The sequence below is a fragment of the Aegilops tauschii genome, chromosome 7 (genome assembly GCF_002575655.3).
Source record: "Aegilops tauschii subsp. strangulata cultivar AL8/78 chromosome 7, Aet v6.0, whole genome shotgun sequence".
NCBI lineage: Eukaryota > Viridiplantae > Streptophyta > Magnoliopsida > Poales > Poaceae > Aegilops > Aegilops tauschii.
In genome coordinates this window covers 413821275-413830313 of record NC_053041.3, presented here as the reverse complement: position 1 = coordinate 413830313, position 9039 = coordinate 413821275, and the positions used below count along the sequence as shown (strand labels likewise).

General features: G+C 46.4%; 1 pseudogene; it reads right to left on the bottom strand.

Moving 5' to 3' along the window:
* Nucleotides 1-913: 913 nt before the first annotated feature.
* Nucleotides 914-1827, bottom strand: LOC109773397 (E3 ubiquitin-protein ligase SINA-like 10; annotated as a pseudogene).
* Nucleotides 1828-9039: the final 7212 nt, after the last annotated feature.

The window sequence follows — 9039 nt, the reverse complement described above, 5'->3', positions numbered from 1 at the left end:
AACCGGCTTGATCGATCAGGGTCCTGTTCATCCAGCGGCAACACCACGGGGTACTGTTCATCCAACGCCCCACCGGGAACTGTTCATCCAAACACCCCCAAGAACGCTCACTGTTCATCTAGGGAAGGAGGCACAGGGTTCGATCGGCTTCAGTTAGTAGCAGTAGCGAAGGAATCGCTCGATCGGGTTCAGTTAACAGCCATCGATCGATCGCTCGGGTTCAGTAACGCGTAGCCTGCAGTGTAATTGCTCGGGTTCAGTAGGCGAATGCCTCGCTCGGGTTCAGTTAGAGCCCAACGCCTAGCACCCACACACGTACGTGTACGAGAGAAATGCGCATCGCTCGGCCCCCGACCACCCACCATAACCGGCAACTCCTCGATATTTTCCTCTCCCTCGCTTCTACCATGGTTTTTTCCGTCATGGACGGCCCAAAGAATGTCATGCAGCTGCGTCTCCGGCCCGCCCAGGATGAAAAGCCCATTTTCTGTCATGATTTTTTATCATAGAAGTAGGAGCCCACCACATCTATGATGATACCGGGTTTTGTCACAGTTATCGTCATAGAAGTGTCATAAGCATGACAGAAAAAAAATTCGTTCGGCCCAAAATGTCACGGATGTGTCTTTTTTTGTAGTGACTACTTTGATGTGTCGCGTCAACTCGTAGAAGTATGCAACACTACCTCAACAAACAAGCATATAAGCAGCTTATACTCCTTACCCAAAGGATCTTTATACCCAACAGACACAAAAAATCCCTTCGACTGTTGGAAATTACTTTAACTACTGATCTGATGTCGAAGTAATTACTGCATCGCCACCAAAATCCACCATCTCTTAAGCTAAAGTAGACTGCGCTAAACCCTATATTAGCATATTACTAAGATAAATAGAAGGCACTGTAGAATCATTTAGGTGAGCTTGTCAATCTGAATGTGGAGGGACACCGTCCTCCACAACCCAGCCCCGGGTAGCATCTTGGGCGGCATTGTGAAGAAGGTCAGCTCGTGCACGGCGACGACGCCGGGCTCCTTGCTGCTTGTCACCTCGATTTCCACCATGACGGCGTCGGTCCTGCCTTTGGGCTCCCCCGGCGGGCCATTCGACCAAATCTTCGCTGTGTAGTGCGGCGGCGGGGATGCCCCTGCTCTGATGCAAACGACTGACACTGCGATAGGTGCGCTGATGTCGGGCACGCCGCCGACCACGAAAAACGCGCGGTCGTCCTCCTCCACGAACAGCAAGTGTCGTAGCTCCGACACCGGCACCTGCAGCTGGAGCACCCTGCCGTACTGGATCCTGTGCACGTGCACGGGGAGGCATGCACGGTGCTGATGTGGTGGGGGAGCACCAGAGACGGGCCTTCGTAGCCGCAGACGGGCACGAGGCATTTGCAGGGCGGGAGCGGACACATGCCCTGGTGATTGGCGAGCTTGTGGTAAGTGACGTAGAGCCCATAGCGTTCGTGCAGGCACTCCACCCTCACTGAGGAGAGCACAGCGTCCATAGCCATGTTGCGCACGTCGAAGTCGCCGCCACGCTCGCACTTTTGGCACTGCCACTGGTTCCCGGGGTGCTCGCCACGGCAATCCGCGCAGGCCACGTGCCCTCCCTGCACTGCACAAATCAATCGAATAGCACATCAATCAAGAAACCTGCACCTTGCTCGATCAGCCTAACGGACGAGGTGTATTCAAACCCCGTACACTGGAGGCTTCAAGGGGCGGAGGCACAAGGGGCAGTGGAGCAAGGTGAGGTCCATAGAGACCTCCATCGTCGGGTCCTGTTCCATCGGCATGATCTTGCCCTCCTCGTGCACCACCATCTCTCTCGCTTTAGGGCCGGGGCATTAAAAAGTTTTATCATCACATATTCATACTACTTGAAGGTGCATTATATCAACACATGCAAGTATCAAAAGTAAAGTCATGACATGCATGAATGCATGCGTTGTAATTAATGCGTCGGTAGATGAAATTATTGAAATATATCGAGTGCACTGCATTGATGTGTCACGTCAACTCGTACAACAAGGAGAAGCTTGATTACAATGCCCTCTCCCTCGCTCATGAGCGTGGTGGCTCGCAGGACTAGGAGAAGCTTTCGCTACACGCTCTCCCCCCCCCCACACACACACACGGTGGACATGCAGTAGTTCATTTGGTGTCAGATGGCCAGAAGCATACTAGTAGTACTCCACTGTAGTAGTACCATCATTGTTCGACTTCTCGAAGAGGCTAAGAGCCAAGTGCAACCCGAACGCCTGTGTGGCAGTTTCATGTGTAGGGGAGGTAGTAGTAACATAGTCTAGGATAGCGTGTACCACGCCTCTAAGATTAAAATCGTTGGAGTCGCCTCCATGCTATGAGGTCGCCTCGAAGAATTTTTTTTGATTAAAATAATCTGCTAGCCCTACCTGTCATCCAGGTGATTGTAGTTTGCACGCTGATCTGGTCAAGAGAGGAATATATATTTTAATTTGTGGTGGGGTAAATGTTAGAGGTTGCAGCAAATATTGTACACTGCGGGTCTTTTAGCCAAGTTTAGAGGCAAGCATGTGGGGCTCGTGCTATGATGTGTTGTGTCAACTCGTACAACAAGGAGAAGCCTCATTACTAGTATGTCCTCTCCCTCGTCCATGTGCGCGGTGGCTCGCAGACGAGGAGAAGCTTTTGCTTACTACAACAAGCTCTCCCTCCCCCACGTGATGGGCGGACAGGCAACAGTTGATTTGATACTGTAGAAGTAGTAACATCATTGTTTGACTTGTCGAAGAGGCGAAGAGCCAAGTGCAACCCGAACATGGTAGTTGCAAATGCTCGCGTGCCAGTCTTATGTGTAGGGGTGGGGCGTGGTGTGGCAGTTTTGTGGCAATTCTTTTCTATTACTGTTTGCATCCAATAGGTGCCACCGTCGGATGCAGATCTTACAGTTATTGTGGCGATTGCTAGTTTAGCCATCTTACGAATATAAAATAATCCCAAAACAAACCTGACCGCGTTTCTTGTTTCTAGACATGAATAGGAATCAACCAATAAGAGACATGGGTCGTGTATGTTTTTATTGTCTTGAGATGTATACCTAGCATGGCATGTAGCGGTCGGTTCATTGCATGCGTATTAATTAGCAAATACTCCCTCTGTTCCTAATTATTTGTCTTTCTAGAGATTCCAACAAGTGACTACATACGGAGCAAAATGAGTGAATGCACATCGTAAATATTTAGGAACAGAGGGAGTAAATATTAGGTTCTCTCGCTTTGCTCTCCGCCTTGGTCGCGGTGCACAATATTGAGTACTACTACTGACTAGTCTCTTTTTGACACGCATTTACGTTGATACGGCTTGAATTCCAAAGAGTGAGAGGGTAGCAGTTCCTGAAACATTGAACGGTCAATGATGCCTCCTCATTCAATTAGCATATGCAGAGGGAAGTAATTGGAGAAGCAGAATGGAGCCAGCACGATGTGAATGCAACGCAGTTTGGACTATCATATAAAGGCACCCCACCACTCCAATCCATCTACTCCTAGTCTCTGTGCAACACTGCTCACTCCAATCCAAGACCAAGACCAAGTAACCAGAAGCCACAAGCACCGATGGCGTCGATGGACGCGAGCAAAAGTTGGTTGTGCCAGATCATCCAAGAAGCCGGCATGCAGCCCCGCACCACACAGTGTTTCTAGACGGTGCCGGCGACCGCCGGCGTCATAGTCCTCGTTGATGCCGGCTTCGCCTCTCGCATGGGCGAGATGATGGTCCGATCCATCCGCAAGTTCACCGCCATCAAGAAGCGCGCGGAGGACCTTGCCGTACTCCTCCAGCCCACGCGCCTAGGCTCCTTGTTGCCTGCCACCCTCATCGGCCTCCAAGGTGATGAACTCTTTGAAGCACTGGTCATCCTGCAGCTGCCAGAGGTCGCGACAAAGAATGTGCACCTCGAGGCCGTGCTCGTCGCGCAGTGCCTCGCCAGGCAAGAAACCGTCGACCTGCACATCCATGTCTACAAGGAAATCGTCTACATAAGCCACTACAAGGCCAGTGAGGATAGAAAGACGTCGGCCTTCTTCCACCGGCTGGAATCTTTGGACGCTATTGTTCAGAAGCACGTTGACCTGGCCATGAAAACCACTGCTACTTAGCCACTGTTTGGTGGGCCGGCGCCCTGAGTCGAGGAGGAGGAGGTCGCCGATGGATGCATCTTTCTTGCCTCCTGTAACCAAGCACCGCATTGCCTCGTGGCCTTAATGTGTTAGTGTATGGCATTTTTATTCCAGTCGTAAATGACATGTGTTATCCCTTGCTCATATTTGGCGTTAATTATATGTAGTATCACTGTCTTCGTCCTAGTTTACTACCTATGTCCTGGTTTATTAGTCCCTTTTGTAATTTGTGCTAAATTTTGACCAAAGATTTAGCTGACAAAATGTTAGTGGATGTCAACAAAAATTATATTGTTGCATTCGTATTTGAACATAGTTTTCAATGATGTAATTTTGGTCACATGTTTGAACATTTTGTTAGTCAAAATTTGGCATAGATTACGATGGGGACCAATAAACTAGGACGGAGGTAGACTGGTCAACATCGCTTGTTGTGCCAATTTTAACTTCAGCTTTAAGTACGAGACACAATGGAGAAAATCCTAAGATGTGTATCAAACGACATCTCTTTTCCTATTCCTACTCATAGGATTTGTGATGCATGTCATCTCATTTCATATGACTTTTCTATTCCTATGATTTTTCAACCCTATGAACCAAAGGAGGCCTAAAAAGGTAAAGACTACCGCGTTCGCGTCGCACCCCCACACGGTCTGTCGGGCACGCCGCTCATGCTAGGGAATGCTTGTTGTCTTAGCATTTTCACTCTCAGGTGGGGCTACAGTTGAGCAAACCGACTATCGGCAAATACCCACCCCGCCCACCGCGCGTCGGCTGAGTTAGAATTAGAAGAGAGAAACGAGGGAGAAGAGCTAGCTGTAGCACGGACGCTGTTGTCAGATGGGACTCGTGTTGATAGAATAGGAGTATTGAGTACTCGTACGTCAAGTACCACTATTTGGGTGCGTGCGACCTATACCTGTCATCACTTTAGGTCTCCTGTCCGAACCGCAGCTACGCTTCATAGTACATAATTTTTCACGCATTTTTCCTCCTATATGTACTCCTAGGCTATTTCCACGTGCTTCCTTTCGCAGACATGTGGGACATAGAGCATCTGGGTCGTAGTGCATGCACTACTCGAAGCATATGCAACCATGTCGGCGTGCTTTACATTTCAGACCCGATGAATTACAGGCAAACCCCCCGCAGAAGAATAAATAAATAAATGAATGAATTACTGCTTGCAAACCGGATTATTTTCATAGAAACCGGAGCACGTTCATTAAATTTTGGACGTAACACATTGAAAAAAAAAAGCGACCAGACCTAAACCAGTCTAAGGGCCTCTTTGATTCGCAGGATGTTGAAAACACAATAATGGCGAAAGTATGATGGCGATGAACCGAGAGGAGGAGGAAGAGGAGGAGTATTGTACATGCTAGAGACTGGACTGTTGAAAGCACAAGTGCTCCCTGGGTGATTTTGGTAATTAATGTCAACATATATCTTGTTGGACTAATGGTTTATCTAATGAATTTTGGACAAGTTCAACAGTGGCGTGGCATGGACAAGAGGATGTGGAAACCATTAAAAATGCTAAGGACACATATTGGCAAAAACTCAAGACTCTTCATTTATATTTTAGTGATCCAAGATCACATTGAGTCCATAGGAAAGCCAATACTATTAAAAGGGGATGAGGTGTTGCTTAATGGTCTACTTGCTCAAAGTGCTTAGTGATATTGCTCCAAAGCCCTCAACCACTTTCTTATTTCCAAATATGTCCAAAACCCAAAGTCAAACTCGGCCCCACCGAAATCTTCTATCCGGCGCCACCGAGTTCATTTGACATAGCCACTGCCAGAAAGCCTGACAGTTCGGTCACACCGATACGGATCTCGGTCTCAACGAGATGGCCCTACAATCTCTCTGTTTCCCTTTGTAACATTTCGGCCCCATCGAAATGAGTGATCGGTCACACCGAGTTTGCCTGACCAACTCTTTGTTTGCTCTTTGATGAAGTCGGTCTCACCAAGTTCACGCAATCAGCTTCACTGAGATGAGGTTTTGCCCTAGCCCTAGCACATCGTTCCCACCAAGTTGTTCCAGTCGGTCCCATCGAGATTCCTAACGTTCACATTTTGAACTGAATCGGTCTCACCGAGTTTTGTTTATTCGGCCTGACCAAGTTGGGTCAAATGTGTGTAACGGTTGGATTTTGTGTGGAGGCTATATATACCCCTCCACCCCCTTCTCCATTTGTGAGAGAGCCATCAGAACGCGCCTACGCTTCTAGCATACAGTTTCTAAGAGAGAACCACCTACTCATGTGTTGAGACCAAGATATACCAATCCTACCACGAGAATCTTGATCTCTAGCCTTCCCCAAGTAGCTTTCCACTCAAATCATCTTTCCACCATATCCAAATCTGTGTGAGAGAGAGAGAGAGTTGAGTGTTGGGAGACTATCATTTGAAGCACAAGAGCAAGGAGTTCATCATCAACACACCATCTATTACCTTTTGGAGAGTGGTGTCTCCTAGATTGGTTAGGTGTCGCTTGGGAGCCTCCGACAAGATTGTGGAGTTGAACCAAGAAGTTTGTAAGGGCAAGGAGATCGCCTACTTCGTGAAGATCTACCCAAGTGAGGCAATCCTTCATGGGCGATGGCCATGGTGGGATAGACAAGGTTGCTTCTTCGTGGAACCTTCGTGGGTGGAGCCCTCAGTGGACTCGCGCAACCGTTACCCTTCGTGGGTTGAAGTCTCCATCAACATGGATGTACGATAGCACCACCTATTGGAACCATGGAAAAAATCTCAGTGTCTTCAATTGCGTTTGCACACTCCAATCCCATCCCTTACTTTCTTGCAAATTTGCATGCTTTACTCTTTCCGCTGCTCATACTCTTACCATGCTTGCTTGAAAAGTATTGTGAATGCTTAAACTTGTGCTAAAATTCCACCTCAACTTCAAGAACTTAAAAATTGCCACCTTTACTTGTTGAGGGTCTAATCACCCCCCTCTAGACACCTCTTCTCATTCCTTTCAATTGGTATTAGAGCTTTGGTCTCCATTGCTTTGGTTTAATCGCCATTGGAGTAAGATGGATGAGTCTACGATTGGGAGTATTAGACGTAGAGTGCCTATGCTTGACAGAGAGTTCTATAATGCTTGGAAGAATGAGATGCTTGAGATTTTCAATGAATATGATCTGAACAAGTATATTACTAGCCCTTGTGCACCTCTGATTGACCCCTTGCATCCTACCCCCGATGAGTATATTGACATGACACGCAATCTTAGAACTATTGATCTTATCATTAGAGGATTGCCTAGAAATTTGCTTATATACTTGCCTGCATTTGAATGTGCTTATACTATATGGAGATACCTTGAGGAGCGGTTTCCATACTATTCCTTGAAAAATCTCGATGAGATTCTTCAAAAGTCCATTGGTTTTCATAGAATGAATCCTAGTGATCCTAAACTTAATGATTGTCTATTTGAGCTTCGTGACCTTATGCGTGCCAAAGGAGATGTTGAAGTCATTAGTAGCATCATCTCACAAGTCATTAGAATTCATAAAGATGCACATTTTCAAGGTCATAAATCTAATGAATCACTCTCTCTAGGTGATGATCACTCACATGATGATGTTGAACATGGATATTATGATGAGGATGATGATAGTGACTTTGATCTTGATGAGTCAATGAGACACTTTGGTCTTATGGCTAACCTTCATGGTTACATGGCCGGAGGAAAGGAATGGGTTCTCGATAGTGTATGTATTGATCATATAACCGGAGACAAGGATATGTTCCATGAGCTTGCAAAAAACGACGGTCCCCGTAAGTATGTCACTTTTGGTGAAAACTCCAAGGTAAAGTAGTTGGCCTTGGTAAGGTGGCCATCTCCCATGACAGCTCTATCCAAAATGTTATGCTCGTTAAATCTCTTGGCTACAATTTAATTTCCGTATCTGGACTAGCCGATTTCAGTTTTAACGTTTTATTCACTAAACTAGATTGCCAAGTGTTTCGAAGAGATCATCATAATATGGTGTTTACCGGTATTCGTAGAGGTGATCTATACATTGTTGATTTCACTAAGAGAGCTAACCCTCAAACTTTCTTAATTGCTAAATCTACTAAAGGTTGGTTATGGCATAGAAGGTTAGGCCACGTGGGCATGCGAAATCTTGATAAGCTTATTAAAGGTGATCATATCCTTGGTGTTAAAGATGTCATATTTGACAAGGATAGACTTTGCATTGCTTGTCAAGCAGGAAAACAAGTTGGAGGAAGTCATCCCATGAAGAACATCATGACCACGATAAGACCACTTGAGCTACTTCACATGGATCTTTCTGGTCCCAATGCCTACAAAAGTCTCGGTGGTAATTCGTTCGGTTTAGTCATTGTTGATGATTTTTCCAGATTTACGTGGGTGTTCTTTCTTGATGATAAATCGCAGGTCCAAAAGATCTTTAAGAATTACACTAGGAAGGCCCAAAATCAATTTGAAGTGAAGATCAAGAAGGTTCGAAGCGACAATGGAACTGAGTTCAAGAATGCCAATGTGGATACCTTCTTGACGAAGAAGGGATTTCACTTGAGTTCTCGGCTACGTACACACCTCAACAAAATGGAGTTGTTGAGAGGAAGAACCGGACACTTATTGAGATGGAAAGAACGATGCTTGATGAATACAAGACGCCAAAACACTTTTGGGCAGAAGTGGTTGAGACAGCTTGTCATGCTACGAATCGACTATATCTTCTCAAGCTTCTCGACAAGACGGCATACGAGCTTCTCACCAGTAACAAACCCCAAGTTGGATACTTTCGAGTATTTGGCTCAAAGTGCTACATTCTTGATAAGAATTGTCGTTCAAAATTTGCTCCTAAATCTCATGAAGGTTTTCTAC